General features: G+C 44.8%; 1 pseudogene across 1 annotated transcript; it reads right to left on the bottom strand.

The window, feature by feature from the left end:
• Positions 1 to 11,432: 11,432 nt before the first annotated feature.
• On the bottom strand, positions 11,433 to 15,595 carry LOC147653811 (DNA/RNA-binding protein KIN17 pseudogene; annotated as a pseudogene). The gene has a single exon (XR_015285801.1). The product of XR_015285801.1 is annotated as a DNA/RNA-binding protein KIN17 pseudogene (transcript).
• Between the last annotated feature and the right edge of the window lie 6,739 nt (positions 15,596 to 22,334).

Below are 22,334 nucleotides of genomic sequence, written 5' to 3'. Positions count from 1 at the left end.
AATGTTATTTGTTTTACCTATCACAAGTTATTAGTGTCAGAACCACTGCCAACATACAGGCTTGGAAAGAGAGACACAAAAGCTGGTTGTTTTAGGCTGTTCTTTTGAAGCACAGTTAAAACTGCATGGATAGAAGCTTTTTCCCTTACCTAACACAGCAAGTCAGGAAACAGCACAAAATCTCAAAAATATTGAAGGCTAAATCTTTATCTTAGATGAAAATCACCCTGGGGAGAATTACATGTACATAACTAAATCCCCAGTGAGCATTTTATATATATATATATATATATATATATATATATAATCTGTGAATACCCTGGGCTGCCTGGCCACATCAACACAGGGACATTGCTTGACCCAGCTGGCTAGAATGGATGCCCAAAAATGATCTGCAGTCACAAGGTGTTTGAAGCACCTGCTTTAGAATTATCCACAATGTTAACTCACATGCTATTTCTTCCAGAGTGTAGATGATTAAAATCATGGCCTGTGGGCAGAGGAAAAGGGGCATCTCCAACCATATCTAAACTACCACCTCCTTCCTGCATTAATGGTGTGTTGAAGCTTTGCAGAGAGAGGCAGCAAAACCATTTGAAGGGTGGCTCCTAACAACTTTTGGCAGCAGCCCCTGCATCAAAATACACCCAGCATTCCACCAGGGATCGATCTCAGCTGGAACTTGTTGCCCAAATCCAGGAGGCAGCCCTGGCAGCAATCTTCTACCAAATGAGGATGACCAGAGCACCAGGAGATGGATTAGAGGCGCAAAGAACTGGAGATGTACAAAAACATGCAGATAAATACATTTCTGTCAGGTACTAAGGTTTTAATTCCCTGATGGTCCCTCTCCTGAGACTTCCTATGCTGTCTGCCTGGGAGCCCTGTGGAAGCTCTGGCACACATCAGTGTGTGTGTACCTGTCCCTGCTGGGTGTGTGACCTTCCCTGGAGCTGTGCCTCCTGGTGAGATTCCCTGGATGCACCTGCCTCACCACATGCAATACTTGGGGCTGCTGATAAGCCCCTTACCCAGGGCCCATAGGAGGGGCACAACCTGTATGAGGCTCACCCCAACTCCAGGCTTGTTCCCCCACTGAGGGCAGCTCTGCTTCCACAGCCCCCTCAAGCAAGACTGCTCTCCTCACCTGCTCCTGCTCTGCCAAAAAACTATTGCTATCACCTCATAAAATATAGACTCTTTTATTAATAGTTCAGAGAAATTATTGTTCTGGGAACAGCACCTGTAAGTGTTCAGGACAGCAGGAAATAAGCAGATGAAGTGACACTGGCCATAGCAACAATGCTAGAGAGGAGGGGAGGGAGGATAAAACCTCATACATAGATATAAAGCTATATGGGGAAAAATAAATTTTCTATCCTGAAAGCCTGACACTTCCCAAAGCTGAATTGCAAGCCAAATGCTGAGGTGGCTCTGTGCTTGACCTTGCTTCTCTTCACTGATGACTGGTGAAGAGTGCCAGGCTTCTCTTCACCGATTACCATCTGCCAGTGGAGGTGAAGGTGACAAGGGAAGAGGGTGCCTGGGAAGGGAGCAGTGTCACGACCCCTAATACTGTAAATTTCCCTGGCAGAACTAATCCAGGCTGCCATAGGCAGTGACAGTTAATGGGAAGTGACACAACTGTGGTCTGAAAATGAGGTAACAGAATAGAACTGTCACTCTGCTTCCCAGGGCAATGATAAATGATGTCATCTCTGTTTCAGGATGTTTCAGGTGAGAAGCAAGATTTAATCACAGAAATTACAGAAGGAGAAATGAAAAAGTATTACACTCAGGAATAAAAAAATTAGATTACTGTTGTATTGGATACATTTGGCTTGCATTCTTTCTCATTGTGCACACTGAAAATCTCTGTGCTCTTTTCCCTGGCTGGATCCTGCCTGAGCAAATAGGCCTTGATCCATACCTAAGAACATATCCATTCCAACTATTATTTTGCTTTTCACCTGGATGATTCAGAATCAGGTTGGTTACAGAGTGGCTACAAGACTCAGGTAATCCTTAAATGTTATTCTTGGGATTCCCCACTTCAGGGGAAATGATATTGGCTTCCCTTAGCAGTCAGTTGGTCCAATTATACTTTCCATATGTCTTTTTTCTTCTTTCTAAATTCTGAGTTTGTTTAGGTATTTGCTTTTGCCCAGACAATCTTAAAGAAACGGGGAGCTATCCAGATTTCATTTTTAAAAGCAAGCCACACATAGGGTGTTGACATTAATATTTTTTTTGGCAAATACACCAATCCCAGAACAAATCATACTATTCATAAAGTAAAATATTCTCCATGCAGATTAGCAGTCCCTTCACACCATGAGGTTAAAAAATAAGTACATTGTCTGCTTCCAAGAAAAAAGGTCTGCAAAATGGTATGAAAATTTGCATGATGTTTGTCCCAGTCAGCTACTCACACACAGGTACCTTGCAAAAAATAATTAAAAGGGCTTCATATGGCATGCTTAGGTGTATAAAAAACAATTAGAATGGCTTCATATGGCATGCTTAGGTGTATACAGGACAATACTGATTTCTCTTATTTTAATTGAAGAACTTTCTGACTGAATTAACTGAAGAGACCATCAGAATCACAGGTCATGTCAGGCACATGAAGACTCATGAAAAATGTCCGTGAATGAAGGGCTCTTTAGAAGCTCACATCTTTTCTGCTTTCCCTTAACAAAGGCAAGCTTAAAGATTAATGTTCCAATAAGAGTCATAGCAAAATAAACTTCTCACAGATCCATGGTAATAATGTTTACTCGCACTCACGGAAATGAAAGCAGAACCCAGTCAACATATTTTCACTGGCAAACTCCTGGATGTTTTTGCTAACTGCTGTAGTTTCAACTAATAAAAATATTATGACAGCACAAAACATTGATTTAGCTGGTATTTAACTAAGCATTAATTTATTTTCAAGACCAGTGTGTCAAAGTTACAATGCTTGGCACACAAATGTTTCTAGAGAGAAAATCCTTGTAGTAATCATTGTAGAAATAAAGAAAACATACTAATCTCTGGATATCTTGTTGAAGAATACATCAAAAGCAGCTAAACTCTGCTGTTGAATGCACTGAAATGACAATAAAATGCATAAGCACATTATAGAGGCATTTCCAAGCAGCCTAGTGGTGAGGGCCACTAAACATTTAGGATTTAGCATTGCACAGAGCAGCTGTCCTGGCTCAGCAGGTTCAGGTGTGTGCTGCAGTGCAGGTACAGCCCGGTCTTCTTCATCCTGCACACATCCCCTGGCCTCAGGATGAATTTTTCCAGCTCAGTGTAGTCAGGAGTATGTTGTCAGCTCCCACTCAGCACAGGTGGTTACACCAACTGCATGGCCTTGCCTTTATCTGAGAGTGCAGCGAGTTCTCATGAGAACATCTTTTTGTTTAACAGTAGAAATGATTACTAGAAATGTTTTTCAGGTAGGAAAGACCCTATAAAAGCCCAAAAGACCACGGCGCGGAGTAACCCTTCCACCGACGAGACCAACACAGCGTGCTGTGCCCCGACCCGACGGCACCCCCGACAGACCCCGCACCGCCCGGCGCTCCCAGCTCCTGCAGAGGCGTAAGATTATCCGCAGCTCCCTCTTATTTCTGCCCGTGGGGGTTTACTCGGCATTCCAGCTCGTCCGGGGGCAATAGCCCCAGGCTTCACTCCCGGCCTGCTGCCGGATCCCCTGCAAACAGCGCTCGGGAGCGGGCACCGGGAGGGATCCCCTGCAAACAGCGCTCGGGAGCGGGCACCGGGAGGGGTCCCCTGGAAACAGCGCTCCGGAGCTGGCACCGGGCAGGAGTCCCCCTGCAATCTCCACTTGGGAGCGGGCACGGGGCACCGGGAGGGATCCCCTGCAAACAGCGCTCGGGAGCGGGCACGGGCACCGGGAGGGATCCCCTGCAAACAGCGCTCCGGAGGGGGCACGGGGCAGGATTCTCCCTGCGATCGCCGCTCGGGAGCGGGCACCGGGCAGGATTCTCCCTGCGATCGCCGCTCGGGAGCGGGCACGGGCACCGGGCGGGCCGGGGCTCTGACGCGGGGGCTGCGCCGCGCTGTCCCCGGGCTGTGTCCGTGGGCTCAGGACGGTGACACCGCAGCCCAACAGAGCCCGAACCAGCGCGGCCCAGGCCGGCCGAGACCGAGCGGCGGTGACCCGAACACGGCCCCGTTTCATCACCCCCGGCGGCAGCTTGGGCACCTCCCGGCAGAGCGGTGATTGCCCCGCTGGGGCTGCCCGGAGGGAGCGGAGCGGAGCGCGATCATCGCCCCGGGCCGCTTGCACAGGCGCTGCTGCTGGCACGGGAAGGAGCGCACCGCCGGGACAGACACGGCGGTCCTTCAGGGCCGCTCCTCTTGGGAGGGGGGAAGGAGAGTGGTTTTGGATATGGGGAGGTGTCTCTTTAGCCTCCCAGCTCCTTCCAGCTGCGCCGCAGTAGAAATGGAATGAGGGCGACGGGCGGCCCCTTCCCGGGATGGCCGGTGCTGACATATCGGCACTGGGCTGTGGCTCTTCTGCAGCTCATCTATCGAGGGTATCCAGACCCCGAGTGATGGAAATACGTGGCCATTGCACCAAAAATAAAGGGGTGAATATTAACCTACTGCGGGGAATGGGAGGGGAGCGGGTGCGGGGAGCAGAAAAGTTGGATTCAGTAGTTTCTCGCAGCCTGAAAGCTGCCCAGTTTATCACCCGTGGGTGACGATTAAGAAGGTTTTGTCCCGCTGGTAAGAAATGCCTGATTTAGTGCTTAACAGAAAAAATACTCCTTCAGTGTCAGGAAAATCCACAAATGCCAGAAATTTATGTCCAAAAAGGAGACAGAGGAGTTCTGGAACTTTATTGGAGTAAAGGGAGACACAGCCTCCTTTTATCCTAAAATCCCGGTCACATGTTGCCCTCTTCCTTCCCCACCGGCTGAGGTATTAGGAAGGTACAGCCTACCCTAACCACTTACCACATATCCCCCACTGAACCTGTCATTTTACCCCAAATTCAGAAGTTCAGGCTTGTGCAGACCCTTGTCTGTTTCAGGAGCCAAGCTGTCTGGGCTCTGCAACAAACCTGCTGCAGTAGAGACATTAAGACCCATTTTAAAGGCATTAACTCCCATACCTTCACCCACCGAATAGTTTGTAAAAGACATCAGCTTTCCTCTCAAGGGCATCACCCGCTCAAGCCCGGGTGTTGGCTGTGGGAGACGTGTGGCTGCTGCACTGTGCCAGCTTCACTCCTTGGCTCAGAGTGGATGGCTAAGGGGGCTGTGGGAGATAATCCTGGACCATAACACAGGGCTGCCAATGGGCACCTTTCCTCTGGCACAGCCCTGCAAGGCCTGTGAGAAACGGGTGGTATGAAAGAGAGTAAAGTTTAGGAGTGAACCTGCAGCAGTACAGGGGCTGGCAGCAGAAGTAAAACTTTAAAACAATCTTGTGGCAAGCACCCTGCCCGGCCATGCCCAGGCTGCAGATGAGCAGCACCTGGTGTTGGGGGAGTGTAATGGCTAATGCAGGAACATAGGTGTGTTGTGAGCTGAGTGTGGCTGCTGTTTCCTTCTAACAGGTGTCTTTTTTTCATGCCTGTTTCGTAAAGGCATCTTTTATCAATGTGCAATTATCTCCTGTTATAAATGAAAATCAGCCAAATTTATCAATAATAATAATTTTATTGAAAAATTTGAAAAATTGAGTTATGGAAACAACCACAATCAAAGTGTCAGAAAAATTAATCCACAAACACCAGAGGTTTATGTCCAAAAAGGAGACAGAGGAGTCCTTTTACTTTATTCGAATAAAGGGAGAGACCATGGGGCATTCCCCTGGGGTCTCTCAAATTTTTGGAGAGCACAGCCTCCTTTTATTCTAATTCCCGGCCGCTTGTCCCTTCTCTCCCCATAGGCTGAGGTACTTGAGATGTACAGACTTCCCAGAACGCCTGATACCTGGATACCTTCCCCCCCACACACAATGCATAATCCCTTCTTAATTCTTAACTCTTGTGGAATTCATGGTGCTCTTTCAGTGCCTCTTTCATCTTTTAGTGGAATATATCCTATTGTTTCTGTTATCTCTCAGTGATAGCTACATCTTATCAGCAGACCTACAGCTTGTTTGTAAAGTCAAACCCATCATCCCTCTCACCTGCAACAGAGCAAGCCATGAAAAACATTATTTTCTTCCACCACGCACCATCAAACAAATGGTCCCACCAAGATGCCTGTAGTATGGAATTCCATTTTTGGACTGGGACGTGTGCTACCTTCTTAATTTCGGCTGCCAGATTCTTTATTGTGTTCCCGTAATCATCAATCTCAATGCAGCATTCATTGAATTCTGTCACAAACTCCCCCTTCTTCTGTGAGCAAGTAGTGTAATGCTATTTGATTTTGGTAAACAAATGCCTGCATTTGGGAATGTTGCCTTGCCAGTAACTCGAGAGCATCTGAAGTGTGGTTAGACACTATTTCTACCACCGCCTGTAATCTTATAAACCTATTTAGGAGGTAAATCAGGGTACAGTATCCCCAACTTCCATCCTGGGCCCAGGTGGCAGGACCTATATATTATAGTACTCTATAATTCTTTCTGCCAGCCAATGCTCTTTTGCCCATTTTTGGCTCCCTCCCACAACTGGGAGTGTTTTCTTAATTTCTCTTTTCTCCCTGTTTAAGGTTTCATATAGGGGGGCTCCCAGTAGATTGCTCTCAGTCCTAGGCAGCATAAAAAAGGAGGGTGTGATTAGTCCTAAGGTGCAAGAACCTTTCCATCTGTTGGGTAATTCACTATAAGCCTTCTTACCACAAATCCAATATATTCAATCAGGGGCATTCCATTTCATATAAATGTTTTCTGCCTTGTCCCAGAAATCCTTTAAATTGTCTAGGGATTGGTAAGGATTCGCTCCAGTGCTTTTATTCCAACTTAATCCCACCAAATCAAACTATTCACAGCTCATACTTTTCTCATGGGTCCAATAGCCTGCAGGGGGTTTTCTGGATGCCACACCTTGGTTTTATTTTCTGAATTTATTGTTAGGGTAGATATACATGTATAGTATACCCTACCACTTGGGTATATTCTTTTCCTTCTCTGCTAATGCAGAGAGTTCCAATGATGCTTTTATCCAAAACCCACCTCTCAGATTCTTATTCTTATTCCCACTTATTCTACACCTCTCATGTCTCTTCACAGTGCCAGACTAGAGTCAAGCTCAGCAGGGTCTTCTTTCCCCACTGATTCCACCAAGCTCGTTCCCTTGGCTGTGGTTTCACTGGATAGTAGGTAGGGACAGTGGGAATCTCGTTCATCCATTCATGTGCATCACTAATTAGATGACGATGCATTTGGCTACATAATAAACATACAAACTGAATGTTTCTTTTCCGGGTTAAGTAAAGGTGGCCCGTCCACCTGACCAGATCGGAATTTAGGCCCAAAATAGGGCAAAGACACAATAGAACAGATGAACCCCCTCCTACCCAAAACCGATTCTTACTATCCACCACCACACAGGGAAGGGGCTCATTTAATCAGAATAAGAGATCACTCGCACTTTACTAACGAACATATGAATTATATCAACAGATGAAATCAGAACTCTGGATGCCAGAGCCAGGGCAATCTTCCCCAACCTCAATTTGGAGAGATCGAGGGCCGTAAGCAACTCAGAGGTTTTTAGCAATAAAAAAATCCTCTTGGAATAATTTTTGAGGTTTACATATCATCCCATTTTAGGAGCTGCGCTGGAGCCAATCCTTCACCTTTCCACGGCCACTTTTTCTGCCGATTTTAACCCACCACATATTCAGCAGTTTGTGAGTTCAATTTCTGTGGCAATCTCTTGCATGAAATCTAGAAATAAATTTTTATTTGATGCTGGTAAGCCCCATGCATTATATTGTTTTTCTAATTGTTCATACTGCTCACTCAGGGTTCCTAGCTTTTCTTGTTCTAATCTTTTCTTTCTAGCCTCTGCCTCCCATCTTTTTAGGTCCATTGCTACCTGTTGTATTTTCTGGTTCCATCCCTTCCTTATCTCTTGAAAAAAAGGTCTCTACAAATTTTAAACATACTCTTTCATCATTCTCCTTCAAAAGATCTAACATGACAGGACCACTACTGAATGTTAATTTACTGAATTTTAAGTTCTTCCCCACCCAGCAGCTCTTCCCGTTCATCATGTACATTTCTAGGTTGCTCTTACCATAACATAATTCATTAACTTGGAAGTAAGACATAAAAATGGAATCTTTCCTACCTCCAACCCAGATGGTGCGATTGCAATGCCAGCAAACCAGGATGTCCACTATCTGCTTAAGATCTCGTTTATGTCTCAGATGGATTTTTACTTTTTCCCTCAGAGAGAAACTTGACCAGTCATTCTTAGATTTCGCAACAGGGTTAGGGCAAATTGTCTTTCCTTCCAATTCACATATTTTAAATCGAGTGTCATTATATCTGCAATCCCTGCTTTTTGTGTTTTCCAGACAATTATTCGAGGTTTGGTGCATCCTCCCTGCTGTCTCCTTCTGTTCCTTTAAGATTCTTTCAACGTATCATTTACATTTATCCATGGAGGCCTGCTTTTCAGTGCTTTGCAGCTTCTCTGAATGCAGGTCACCCATCGAGTACATGGCCAGGCTCAGGGTTGTCAGGATCACCCACAGGTATGTCCCTCTGCCTATCCCTTTGCCCACCAGGTTGCAGCCAGTGGAGGGGCAAGCCATCTTCCTGGCAGCAGGAATACCTTCCCAGGATATCATGACCCAACCGAGCCGCGTACCGCCTCTTAAAGGCTCCCCACCTAGATAGTTTTATGGTTTCAGCAGAACTGGGAATATTGCTTTCTTTCCGGCACTCGATTGCTAAAACTTGCGCTTGTGAATCCAATTTTCCCCTTATCCCCTTTTTGTATAAACGATACCACAATGGAGAATCTAACTCTAATAAGCCTAGATTTGTAGCAAGTACTAAGATGGAGCTGGTCAAGCTTTGCTCCACTTCTAGACACTTAGTGCACAACCCTTTTGGTCTGTTCCCTCTTTTGCAATGCACCACCCAAATCTCATTACAACAGTTAAAATGTATAAACGGAAAACAAAGACATTCGGGTTTTGAACAACTTACCGTGTGTTCCGCGGACATTCGTGTCACTGTAATTTTATCTTCAGGTCTCCGGGACGGGAGGTTATTCTCCACTCAGATTCCTTCTCTGGTTTGATTTTCTTCACTCGTCATGCGTGTGCACGGTTTCTGCAGTGCAAACAGCTGTATTGGTGGTCAGTAGAATGAGGAATGGGCCTTCCCAGTGAGGAGCTAGTGGGACCTCCTTCCAGGTCTTGAGCAGTACCTTGTCTCCGGGTTGAATGTGTTGTATTGAGAATCCTAAAGGAGTGCTCTGAGTTATCAGTCCCCTCTTCCATAATTCCTGCAAATTTTGGTTAATGGTTATTAAATATGGTTGTAATTGGTTATCTTCAATATTGGGGTGATTGACTGGCATCCCATGCCTGTAGGGCATCCCATATAACATCTCAAAGGGGGATAACCCCACCTCTGAGTGTGTTTTTGTCCTAATATTTAGTAGAGCCAAAGGAAGGGATTTGACCCAGGACATTTTTGTTTCCAATATTAATTTCAATAGTTGATTTTTCAAAGTCTGGTTCATTCTTTCTACTCTCCCTGAGCTCTGAGGGTGCCAAGGGGTGTGATATTCCCACCTAATTCCTAATGCTTCTGCTAATTGTTTAATAATTTTTGAGGTAAAGTGTGTGCCTTGGTCCGAATCAATGTAGTCTACTATCCCATACCTGGGTACTATTTCTTCTAAGATTACCTTGAAGACTACTTGGGTTGTTGCCTGGGCACTAGGAGAAGCCTCCACCCACCATGTTAGTTGATCTACTATTACCAATAGATATTTATATCTCCCCACCTTAGGTAATTTGGTAAAATCAACTTGGATTCTTTCAAATGGTCTGTATGCCACCGGTCAGCCTCCCGGGGCACCTGTCATGCCCTAGTCTGATTTATTTTTCTGCATATTGTAGACCTGAGTACCTCCTGTTTTGCTTTTTCATAAATTCCCTTGCACCTGAAAAACTTCAAAAAATGCTCTGATAGGGCTTAAATGCATATTAATGAGGGTTCTACATAATTGAACATTCCTATGGTTTTACATGTTCTAGGAATTCTTTTGCTTGGTTTTAACCTTTAGCTTGTCTGTATGCTATCCTGTAGATTAAATCAATATACTTTTTTTCTTCTCAAGGCTCCATTCTGTAGTTTTGACACTTCAAAGAGTGGGTAGTCAATCTTTCTCTTCATGTCCCTGTTACCATTCAGGTAAGATAATCCACAAATGCATTTAATCAACATAGCTATTTCACACCATTATTTGAGTTAGTTACACAAATAAAAGTATTTAACAGTACATAGTTTCAATTTTAATATAAAGCTAAGGTCTAAGATATCATATTTATCACACTACTATATATAAACTACACATGGCCAGAGTATTGGCCACAAAAGCTGACACATTATACTGTATTAAAACAGTTAAAAGGGGTTACAAATATGTAGTAGTTTGAAATCAAACCAGTGAGAGATCGCAAGTCAGAATTATAATTTAATAGGAAAATGATAAAAAGAATAAATGCAATAATATCAAAAACACTGACAGAGTCAGAATACAGCCTGGAACCCTGTTAGGGTGATGGTAGTCGTCCAGATGAGGTGGTCTTGTTGAAGCGTGATCCTCTGGAAGAAAGGGGGTCTGGTCTTCAGCTGAAAGTCCAGCAGTAGCTCCTGTCCTCTGGAAGTCCCGTAGGTAAGGGCTGCCGTGGTGTTCGAATTCTCAGCTTATATCCAGTATGGAATGCTTGGCTCCTCCCTCGGGGAGGAGCATCTCACAATGAGATGGTGAGTCATGAGATAAGGCCTTGATGAGCCATTAACAGAAAACAGTCCAGGAGGAAGTTATCTCTGAGTCATGCAGCAAGGCAGTGGTGGGCCCATTAACAGGGGACAATACAGGGGGAAGTTATCTATGAGTCATGGGGCAGGGCATTGATGGGCCCATTAACAGAAGGTAGCCCGGGGGGGGGTGGGGAGGCAGGGAGCACTGCCTCACCTGGTTTCAACAGTACATGAGGATGGTGATAGAATATACTGCAACCCAGGACAAAATAAAACTATATTAAAATCATTGTGATTAATACTAACTTGTAAAAACTAATACATAACTGTGAAAGTAAATACCTATATTGCAATCTAGAACATTAATCATTTGCAAGGTTCACTCTACTATTAGATAGTGAAGGCGCACCAAGGAAAAGCAAGAAACAAAATCCAGAGTCAATCAATGCAAACTAAAATTAACTGAAAACTATTTATGTGAAGGGGGAGGGGGGGTGTTGACGAAAGGGTAGAAGAGGTGAGGATAAAAGAGAGTAATACCTAAAGGTTCTATAGCACTTTCAACCATTTAAACTTAACAGCACCTTAAACTTAACAGCATTTACCTTGATTTGTAATTTAAATGTAACACTTTGGCGAAGGACTCATTTAGGATTTACTCTACTGAGGTCTTGTGTCTGCCTGAAAGAAGTCAAAAAGAAGGTTTTGAGAACCAAAATCTTCTCTGATGCATGATTTAGAGCCTCAGGCAAGTTTGGAAACATCTTCATACGGGATATCTTTGACTCTGATCCCTCTAAAAGGTCCTGAGTCAATGGTTATTGTCACTGAAAACAACTTCTCACTAATAGACTCCAAAATCCCTTCATTTCCCCTGTACCCACCATTTAATACCATCACTTTCTTGCCTGGTGCTGGTATTACAGTTTCTAGATGTGTCTGATCAAGCTTCAGCTTGCACCCAGAGCCAATTACCTTTACAACTGCTGTATATTTGTCAATCACTTCCTTAACAACTGCCTTCTTGTTGTGGTACTTCTCTCCAAGCTTTTCTGTTACAATTTTTACAATGATTTCAGGCTGTAACCAGTAGTCTCTTCGAAATGTTCTTTTCTTCTCCTCTTCGAGCTCCATGATCTCATCAAGTGCAGATTTCTTCTTTTTCTTTTTGGGCTGACCAGAGCTATGAGCCGGTTTTTTTCTTTTAACTGTCCCCTCCACCATCTTCAGAGCATTCTGTCCAAGGACACTTGTTTTACAAGATGCTGCTGAAGTACTTGCTCCTTTGTTTAAGTGAAATGTAACTTTTTCTTCTTTGTTTTCTCTGTTAAGTTCAGTATAGACTGGCATTTTCAGTTCTTTCCTCTCCAAACCTCTTCTAACCTGTTGTTCAATGAATTTAGCAGTTTTTTCTTCATCATCAAGGTCCTGTTTCTTCTTCCTATCTTGTTCTTGCTGCCTGCAAATGGTCTCTGGGTCCCTGTCGATGTACTGAATGTACCAGCCTTTAGGAGTCTCATCAACCTTACAAAGACCTTCCCTCCCCAGCCATTTTGTAAAATCAGTCAGTGTCTCCCATCTTGTAGCATTCATGTGGATGTGCTCTCTGTGGCTGATGTATTCATTGTACAAAATATTATTGTGGACTCTCTTTGTTCCAAACCTCCTCCTGAGCAATTCTAGGAGATCATTTTGGAATTCCTGAGAGAAGTAATCTATGAATTGCTGAGGATTTTCAGAAGCCAGCAGCAACTGCCTCTGGTGGGACTCAGACATGCAGTGGCACTTGAAGCCATTCTCATCACGGCACTGCTTCTGGCACATCTGGCAGTACCAGCGCAGCTTCTGCAGCCCCTTGGATTTAATGCGGTTGGCGATTGCCTTGGGGCTGAGGAAATCCGATTTCCCCATGACGCTGGTCCTGTCCTGATCCTGCTCCTGAGCCGGTGCCGATTCCACCCCCTGCAGAAATGCCTGTGGCCAAGTACTAAATAGTAATTTACTTACAGCCCTATTTTACTTTAAAATGTTAAGTGCTTGAGAATTGTCTTGGTTTGCAAGACAGGTGTCTGCTAAGGAAGGCAGGAGCCTCCCTTGGAATGGAAAATGTAAACCCCCTCCCTCCGAATTTTATAATTTTGAAATTAATGACAATAGGAATAACAGACCTTTCTAGAAAATTAAAATAAAATGCAGCAGCACAAAACCACTGACAGAGTCAGAATACAACCTGGCACCCTGTTGGTCAGGGTGTTGGTTGCAGTCCTCCTGGAGTGGTTCTGTTGAAGCAGTGATCCTGTAGCAGGGTGTAGTTCTCTGAAAGTCCAGTGCTGGTGTAGATGGGTCCTGTCTTCCTCTGGGAATCCAGTGGAAAAGGTGGCTGTGCTGTTCCAAAACTCAGATTATATCCAGGTAGAAATGCTTGACTCCTCCCCCTGGGTGCAGCATCTCCCAATGGGATGATGGAATTTTATCAGTCCTGCAGTGGGACTCAATGGCCCATTAACAGAAGATATCCCCTGGAGGGAGGATGGGTCAGGGAAGAGATAAAGAACACTGCCCTTCCTGGTTTTAACAGATGGCCCATTAACTGAAGATATGAGGGATGAGTCATGGAAGAGATAAAGAACACTACCCCATCTGGTTTTAATGTACTTTTGGTTACAAAATTGCAACCTAAGACAAGAATGTAGGAATCTATAGCAGTTTAAGTTCGAAACCAGGCAGAAACACTGATTTAGTGCAGTGGCTTAGATTCACCAATTTGGTTTTCCTAGCCAATGCACAAAATAACATAGTGGGTTTAGGAGTGGCTAAAATCGCTAGTATATCTATTAGAATTATCAACTTGTCCTGGCTGGGTACCACGACTTTGAGACCAAACCAGCTGGAGACAAAGTGGTAAAATAACAGAAGGACAGGCTCAATTTGATGACCCAAAAATAAGAGGCTTTAATAGTAAAACAACAAACATGTAATCCGTTCAAGGTAGAGGATGCACCAAAAGGGCAGGGTTCAGGGTGTTACAGTAACTTATATAAATTAGGATAGGGGAGGAATCTGAGGGTAAGGATCCAATGAAGAGGGGTGTTTTGGAATATTTAAAACACTGCAGTAAAACTAAACCAATGATAACTGTTATAAATGCAACGGCAGATTAAAGATAAAAAAGATAAATTTATTATAAATTAACAAAACAGCAAAACAGCGAGGAAAAACCACAATAAATGGACAGCGCAGCGCTGGGTGGACAGGGTCTATACGCAAGGTATAGGTGTTCCCAAATCCACGTCTGAGGGTTCTTTGGCCTGGGTTTTTATAGGGATTTTATGTCCCCAGGCTAGAATTCCAATCAGTTTCCATTCACCAAGTGTCCCTGATTGTCAGGTGAATGGATTTCCTGGCCTAGAAAATTGAGTCAGTAAGTGTCCGGGCAGAGTCTCCTCAAATGCAAAGTGAGTCTGTATGTATTTTAACATATTTCATCACAGCAGAGTCGAGGGATCCGGGCTAGTGCCGATGGATATCTCGGAGGAGTTGTTTCCTCTTTGTCCTTCTTGATTGAGTTACTTTAGCATAGGTTTGGCGGGTGTGGTATTCAATTCTAGCAACGACCATCTTCCTGAGGCTCGTCCCTTTTGTTTCGCTTGATTGTCTCTGGCCGAAGTCGGCCGGGCGTTGCCTAGGTCCGGAGGTAGACTTTCAGGCTAGTTCTTTTGTCTCTATGATGGTCTTTGTCCTGTTCTTTCCTCCGAGTTGATGTGCCTGCCGAGGTTTGTTATCTGGGGGGGGGTTCTTTTGCAATTTGTAACTTTGGAAGAGGAATTCTACCTCGACCTGGAGGAGAATTCCTCATTCTATATTTTCATCAGTTATAACTATACATACTTCATTTAAACCTTTTCTTTCGAATTTTTATTCATCCAATTCTTTATTACAGTCCCCCACCTAATAATTTGACCACATCAAAAATTCGTGTATGTGCACATTTTCAGAGGAATACAGGTTTAGATAATGTCGCTTTCCTCTTTGTCTGACTCTTCTACACTTTCTGGGGATAACATATGTTTGTTTTCAAATTCTCTCAACTCTTTAACTGCATTTCTACTCTCTTTCTCTTCCTCTAACTTCATGATTTTAGAAAGAAGGGTAGTGTTTCCTTGTGCCTTTTCTGGGTCTATTGGGAGAGAGGCAATCTGCATTCCTTGAACGACAGAATGTATCGGTCTGATCAGACAAGGAATTAGGCAGGGTAGGAAGATGACTCCGGCAATTGAACATCCTATAAAGAATACTAGCTTTTTCCACCATGCCCCTTGTCCAAAAATTTGATCCCACCAAGAAGCTTGTAAAATTGAATTCCATTTCTGGACTGGTACATGGGCTACTTTCTTTATTTCAGCAGCTAGACCCTTTATAGTTTCTCCGAAGTCATCTATTTCCATGCAACACTCTGACTCGTTATATCTGCCACACACTCCTCCCTCCTCAGCTAGCAAATAGTCGAGAGCTAGTCTGTTTTGGTATACAAAAGCTCTCATCTGGGAATGTTGTTTTGCTAGGAGTTCTAGGGCTTCTGAAGTGTGATTTGAAACAACTTCTACCACAGCCTGTAACCTAATAAGCCGATTGAGGAGGTAGATTGGGGTCCTATAACCCCAACTGCCATCATTTGCCCATGTTGCCGGTCCATAATATTGTATGATCCTTTCGGCGGGCCATTCCTCCCCCTTCCATTTGTGGTTACCTCCGGCTATTGGTAGCTCCCTTTTCAATTCCCTCTTTTGTCGGGCTAGAGTTTCAAAGAGGGGAGCACCTAAAGACCTGCTTTCATCTTTAGGTAATGTAAAGAAGAAAGGCCGAATTATTCCGAGTGTGCATGACCCTTTCCAATTTCTGGGTAATTCACTGTATGCTTTCTTTCCGCATATCCAGTAAATCCCATCCGGTGCCTTCCAATCTCTGTTAAGTTTTGCTGGGTCCTCCCAATATTCCCTCAGGCCGAGAAAGGCATGGAAGGGATTCGCCCCGTCCTGTTTGTTCCAGCATAAACCAATTAAATCTACCCATTCGCAATTATTTTCCCGAGATTGGCTCCAATAGCCCTCGGGTGATTCCGGCTGCCAAATTTTTGTCTTTTTATCTGAATTTACCGAGAGAGTTTTTACACACGGGGTGTAGCCAACTAGCTCGGTGAATTCCCTTCCTTCCCGACTGATGCAAAATGTTCCAATGATTCTTTTGTCAATCACCCACCCCTCTGGTCGCCGGGTTGTTTTAGATAATTTCAATCCTGTCCACTTAAGTAATTGTTCCGGGGTTAATCCTTCTCCCTTCCATGGCCATCTTTCGGCTGATTTCAGGCCGCCACATATCCAACAATTAGTTAATCCTAATTCGGTGGCTATTTCTTGCATCAGATCTATAAATAGATTCTGATTAGGGCTAGGTAGCTTCCATTTATCGTATTGTTTTTCTGATTGCTCATATTGCTCACTGAGAGAGTTTAACCTCTCTTGTTCTAGTCTTTTTCTTTTGTTTTCCGTTTCCTGTCTTTTTAGTTCAAGAGTCAATTGTTTTATTTTATTTTCAGGGTCTGAACCATCCTCATCTTTTGCAAAACAGATCACCTGATCAAACTATAGACACACCCTGTCATCGTCATTTTTCAGTAAATCCAAAACTATAGGTTCATTACTGAATGACACTTTCGTTTCGTGTTTCAGGTTCCTCCCTTCCCAGTACAATTTCCCTCCCATGGTACAATATTTTAAGTTTGCTTTATTGTAACACAAGGGGTTGACTCTGTGATACGCAATGAACGTCGACTGTTTCTTTCCTCCAATCCAGACAGTTTTATTACACTGCCCGCAGACCGAGATTGGGGAAACCCCTCCTATTTCTCTCTTACTTCGTAGATGGGTCGCTTGGACCTCTCTTCCCCCTGTGATATGTGATTGCCCTTTTCCAGTACTTATCCCCGGGGTGGAGCACCAAATTTTCTTTTCTAGCTTACACAGGTCCATTTGGGTATCATTTGCCCAACATTCTCCTGCGTGCAATTCCGGAGGGCAATTGATCAATCGCTCGGTTCCTGTGGCAGTTTGGCACTGCTCACACTTCCCCAGGGAGGTCGTCCCTGGAGGCGCCTCGGGGTCCATCCCCTCGGCCCAGCACATGGCTAGGTTCAGGATCGTCAGGATTCCCCACAATCGCATCCCTCTGCCATTCCCTCCGCCCGTATAAGAACATACGGCGGGGATAACCATCTTCTCGGCAGCAAGGACTGTCTTCAGGGGCCCTTGACGTCCTGATGGCAAACCTCCTTTTAAAGGTTGCCCACCGAGATGCCTTGATCGTGCCGCTCCTGCACGGTACTTTTACGTTTCGGCGGCACTCGATTATTAGAGGTTCCGCTTTACAGTCCAAATGGCCTCGTAGTCCCTTTTGAAAAAATCGGAACCACTCCGGAGAGTCGAGTTCCAAGATGCCCACCCGGGTAGCAAGTGCTAGAAAAAGGTTGGTCTGTTCTAATTCCTCTTTGTAACACGCGGCACACAAACCTCTTGGTTTTTGCCCCCTTAAACAATGAGTCACCCACGTTTGTTTACAATATGCACACTTAAAATGTACTAAAGGAAAACAGTAACATTCAAAATTAGTACAACTTATCCTTTCTTCGCTGCTCATTTGCTGTTCCGCTGAAGCCTGATTTTCAATTCTCCCGGAGGGGTTACAATTTTCCACTCGGGGGGATCGTGAACCGAAACTTTCTTCACTCGGGAAGAGTGTGTCCAGCCCTTTTCAGCCGTACGAACCGCAGTGTCTGTAGTCAGGAGGACGAGGAATGGTCCTTCCCAGTGAGGACTGAGGGGTTGCTCTTTCCACACTTTGATCAGTACTTTGTCCCCTGGTTGAATTTGGTGGATCGGAAATCCCAACGTGCTGCTCTGAGGAATCAATCCTCTTCTCCTTAACTCCTGTAAGTTTTTATTTATAGAAATGAGATATGGTTGGAGTTGCACATCCTCTATTTGAGGATGCTCAACCGGCATACCATGCTTGTATGGCATTCCATACAGCATTTCAAAGGGGGACAGTCCTGTCTCTGAGTTCGGCATGGTTCTTATATTCAGCAATGCCAAGGGGAGACATTTGATCCAGGACATTTTTGTTTCGATTGTCAATTTGGATATTTGCGATTTTAACGTCTGATTCATCCTTTCTACTTGCCCCGAGCTCTGTGGGTGCCAGGGAGTATGATATTGCCATCTGATCCCTAATGCATCGGACAACTGTTTGATAATTTTTGAGGTAAAATGTGTGCCCTGGTCCGAATCAATATGGTCTACAATACCATATCTAGGAATTATTTCTTCCAGTAGAATTTTAGACACTGTTTGGGCCGTAGCCTTAGCTCTGGGAAAGGCCTCTACCCAATGTGTCAATTTATCTACTATAACTAACAAATATTTGTTTCTACCAATTTTTGGTAATTCAGTGAAATCCACTTGAATTCTTTCAAATGGTCGGTATGAGAATGGCCGACCCCCCCAATTAGTTTGCCTAAAATTCGATCTATTTACCTTTTGGCATATCACACACCCTTGTACCTCTTGCTTTAGTTTCTTTTTCCCCTGCGATATCCAATGTCCAAGATATTTTACTTCAGGCTCTGTGAATTGCAGCTTGGATTTAGATACTTTCAACCCTTTTTGTCCCAGAAAATTCAGCAGGGAAATGGTACACTTTTTCACCTGTTCTTCCGTGGTTCCGGCGATTAGCAAATCGTCTACATATTGTAATAGTTTTGTCCCTTCCTCTGGAGTGAATTGGGTGAGTAATTGCTCTAAGGCTTGTCCGAACAAGTTCGGAGATTCAACAAATCCTTGTGGGAGGACTGTCCACCGCAATTGCTGATTTCGATTGGTATCCGGGTCCTCCCACTGGAAAGCGAAAAAATTCCTACTCCCTTCATCCAAAGGACATGTCCAGAATGCATCCTTTAAATCAATTACACTATACCATACATCCTCTGGTGAGAGTCTGTTTAGTAAAGTGTAAGGATTTGCTACTACCGGAAACCTGGTTCGGGTTCTAGCATTTACAGCTCTCAGGTCCTGAACCAATCGGAAGTTCCCATCGGCTTTCTTTACCGCCAAGATGGGGGTGTTATGTGGGGACATGCAGGGCTCGAGCGTGCCTCCTTTAAGCAGCTCGTCAATTATTAATTTCAAACCCTTCCTCCCTTCGGCTGGGATGGGGTATTGTCTGATCCTTATCGGATTTTCTGGATTTTCAATTTCAATTTTGATGGGAGTAATATCTAATTTCCCCACTTCCCCTTTTGAGTGCCATACTCAGGGGTCGATTTCCTGTTCATCTTTTGAAGTCAGATGTAACATCTTTACTACTAATTCTGAATCTTTCACAACGATATTTATTCCTAAAGCTATGATCATATCTCTCCCTAATAGATTGTAGTCTGCTTCTTCCACAAGCAACAAATTCCCTAAACATATCTTATTTTCTGATTCGATTTCCACCTCTTTGATTACCGAGACTTTAAATGGATCTCCCTTTGCGCCAATTACAATTACTTTTTCTTTACTCATTTCACACCCTATAGGTAACTTCTGCAGGGTGCTTCTCTCAGCCCCGGTATCAACCAGGAAGCTCACTTCCTGGCGGTGGGGACCTACCTTCAATTTTATCAAGGGCTCTTTTGCTGTTACTGTCCCCATTTGAAAGAGCCCAAGACTTCCCTAATCTTCTTTAAATATTTGTTCATCTTTCATCCGTTTCCTGCAATCCCTTTTTATGTGTCCTACTTTCTTACAGTAGAAACACTCTGGAGGATCCTTTCGAGGAGGAGTTTCCTCCTTCTGAGATCCTTTTTGTTTCTTAGGTATTGGTTTACCTTGTTTCTGTTCTTGTTTTTGAACTTCCTTTACTGCAGCCACTAATATTTTGGCTTGAAGTTTCTGTTTTTCGTCTTCTCTCCTCATATAAACCCTTTGAGCTTCCCTTAGAAGCTCTTGGAGATTCTTCTCCTGCCATCCATCAATTTTCTCAAGCTTCTTTCTAATGTCCTCCCATGATTTAGCCACAAATTGAGTTTTAAGCAGGACTTCCCCCACCGGAGAGCTGGGATCAGTCCCGGAGTAAATCTGCAGACTTCTCCGCAGCCTTTCTAACCATTCGGTAGGGGATTCTTCCTTTCCTTGACATTCCCCAAATACTTTGCTTATGTTTTGTCCCCTGGGGACCGCCTCTCTTATTCCCTGCACGATGATATTCCTTAAATCTATCATGCTTCTTCTTCCTTCCTCGGTCTGGGCACTCCAACTCGGGCTCACACTCGGCCACTTTTGGTCGCCGGGTGTTCCCTGCGGGTGCCGCCTTTCCCAATCTCTGATGCCTGCCTGTTTAATCATCTCTCTTTCCTCCTGGCTAAACAGGGATCTCAGGATGGCCATGAGATCTTCATAGGTGTAGATACTACTCCCTAGAAAATCGTCTAACCTTTCGGCCACCCCAAATGGGTCATCCAGCAACCGCCCCATTTCTTTCTTGAATGCTCGTACATCCCCTGAGTTAAGGGGTACATTTACAAATCCAATTATTCCGGGGGCGGTCGGCACTTCCCTGAGAGGGAACATTCGATGCCCATTTTCTGCCTCCCCCCATTCTCCATTCCCTATTTTTGATTTCCACCGAGTCCTGCTTGCAGGAGGGGAACTGGAGTTTGCGGGAGTTTTTCCCCTCATTGCTTGCGGAATGTCTGCCGCAGCTAGGTGACTCAGAGGGTTTTCTTCTGATACTTTTGGTGGTCCCGGCTGTGATGGCCGGACCGGGATTTGTGGAGGGGGTAAGCCCCATCCTTGCGCCAACACCAACTCCAGAGAGGGTGCGGTGGCTGGGTTTTCTGCAGGTGGGGGGGTAGTGAGGGTTTCCGGCACCACTCCCGGTAGTTGAGGGGAGCGTGCTTCTGCCAGTTGCCCTAAGGAACCCTCGGGTGCTGACGGTACTACTTGATCCATCACCGAAGGCTCTACTGGCCCGCGGTATGGAGGGGTTAAGTGATCCAGGGGTTCCCAGGTCTCTGTCTTATGTTCGTTTTTCTGTTTCACTGGAAACAACCGTACTCTGGTATTTAACCAGAGTTTGGCATATTCTTTCTCCTCAGCGTCTGAAGAGACCTTTTTCTCTAAATGTGTGAGTAATTCTCTGCACGTCCACCTATCAAATGTCCCCAATACTGGCCAAGTGAGACAGTTTCTTAATTCCTGTCCTCCCCAAATCTCAGCACAGTAATAAATCATTTTTGCTTTGGATTTCCCTCGTCTTTCGGGACAACTTTCCCAATTTCTCAACATCCACCCTAAAGGACTCTCCGGTGGGATGTCTAACATTTGTTTTGGTTCCTCCGAGGGGCCTTTCTCGTTATATAGTTTTTGCATTCTACTTTTTCTCTGCCCCATTTTTCTTACGATTCTTACCTGCTCTGCGTTGTGTTCGTCTTTCTTCTCGTTTCTGAAAGTCCAAGGTCGCACTAATACTTACCTCTCGGTTAGCTGTACCGGGGTTTTCTCAGTGCTCCGACTTTCTAAATCTTTTGGCTGAGAGAGTTTACCAGTTCCAGAGCTCGACTGGACGTTCCTTCCTCTCTCAGCCCCCTTTTTGATCGGTCCCCTGAGACTCCCTTTAGTCTCAGGCTTTACAAGTAAGGAAAGAGAGACCCTTTTTCACACAGAATCGCTTCCTTCGCGGCCGGCCAATTCCCTCGCGGGAGGATGGAAACGCGGCCTTGAAGTCCACACTCGCTTCGTGACCAGGTCACGTCTCTCACAAACTCGCCCGATCACCCGCTCAACCTCACAGTACTTACAGCAATTTCCTGCGAGGGCGTCTTCGTGCACGTATGACTTTTTATGAGCTACCAAGCCACGGCTTTCCCGAAGGCTCCTCGCCTTCCCGAGCTCTCTGGATCCGTTTCCTCTTTATTATGGTTTTTTCCTCAGCCTAAATTTGGTTCGGCAATCGGAGCAAACTGCGGAGGGTCTCTGCTCCCCAGGCCGCTGAAATCAGCGGGGGTACCCCCCTGGACAGCGAGATTCTCCCACAGTTTCTTCCGATCCGAGTCACAGCACCAATCTGTTATAAATGCAACGGCAGATTAAAGATAAAAAAGATAAATTTATTATAAATTAACAAAACAGCAAAACAGCGAGGAAAAACCACAATAAATGAACAGTGCAGCGCTGGGTGGACAGGGTCTATACGCAAGGTATAGGTGTTCCCAAATCCACGTCTGAGGGTTCTTTGGCCTGGGTTTTTATAGGGATTTTATGTCCCCAGGCTAGAATTCCAATCAGTTTCCATTCACCAAGTGT

Source organism: Cyanistes caeruleus, chromosome 4 (assembly GCF_971803275.1).
Source record: "Cyanistes caeruleus chromosome 4, bCyaCae1.hap1.1, whole genome shotgun sequence".
Taxonomy (NCBI): domain Eukaryota; kingdom Metazoa; phylum Chordata; class Aves; order Passeriformes; family Paridae; genus Cyanistes; species Cyanistes caeruleus.
Note: the sequence above shows the minus strand (reverse complement) of the source record. Positions and strands in the feature narration are given on the sequence as shown.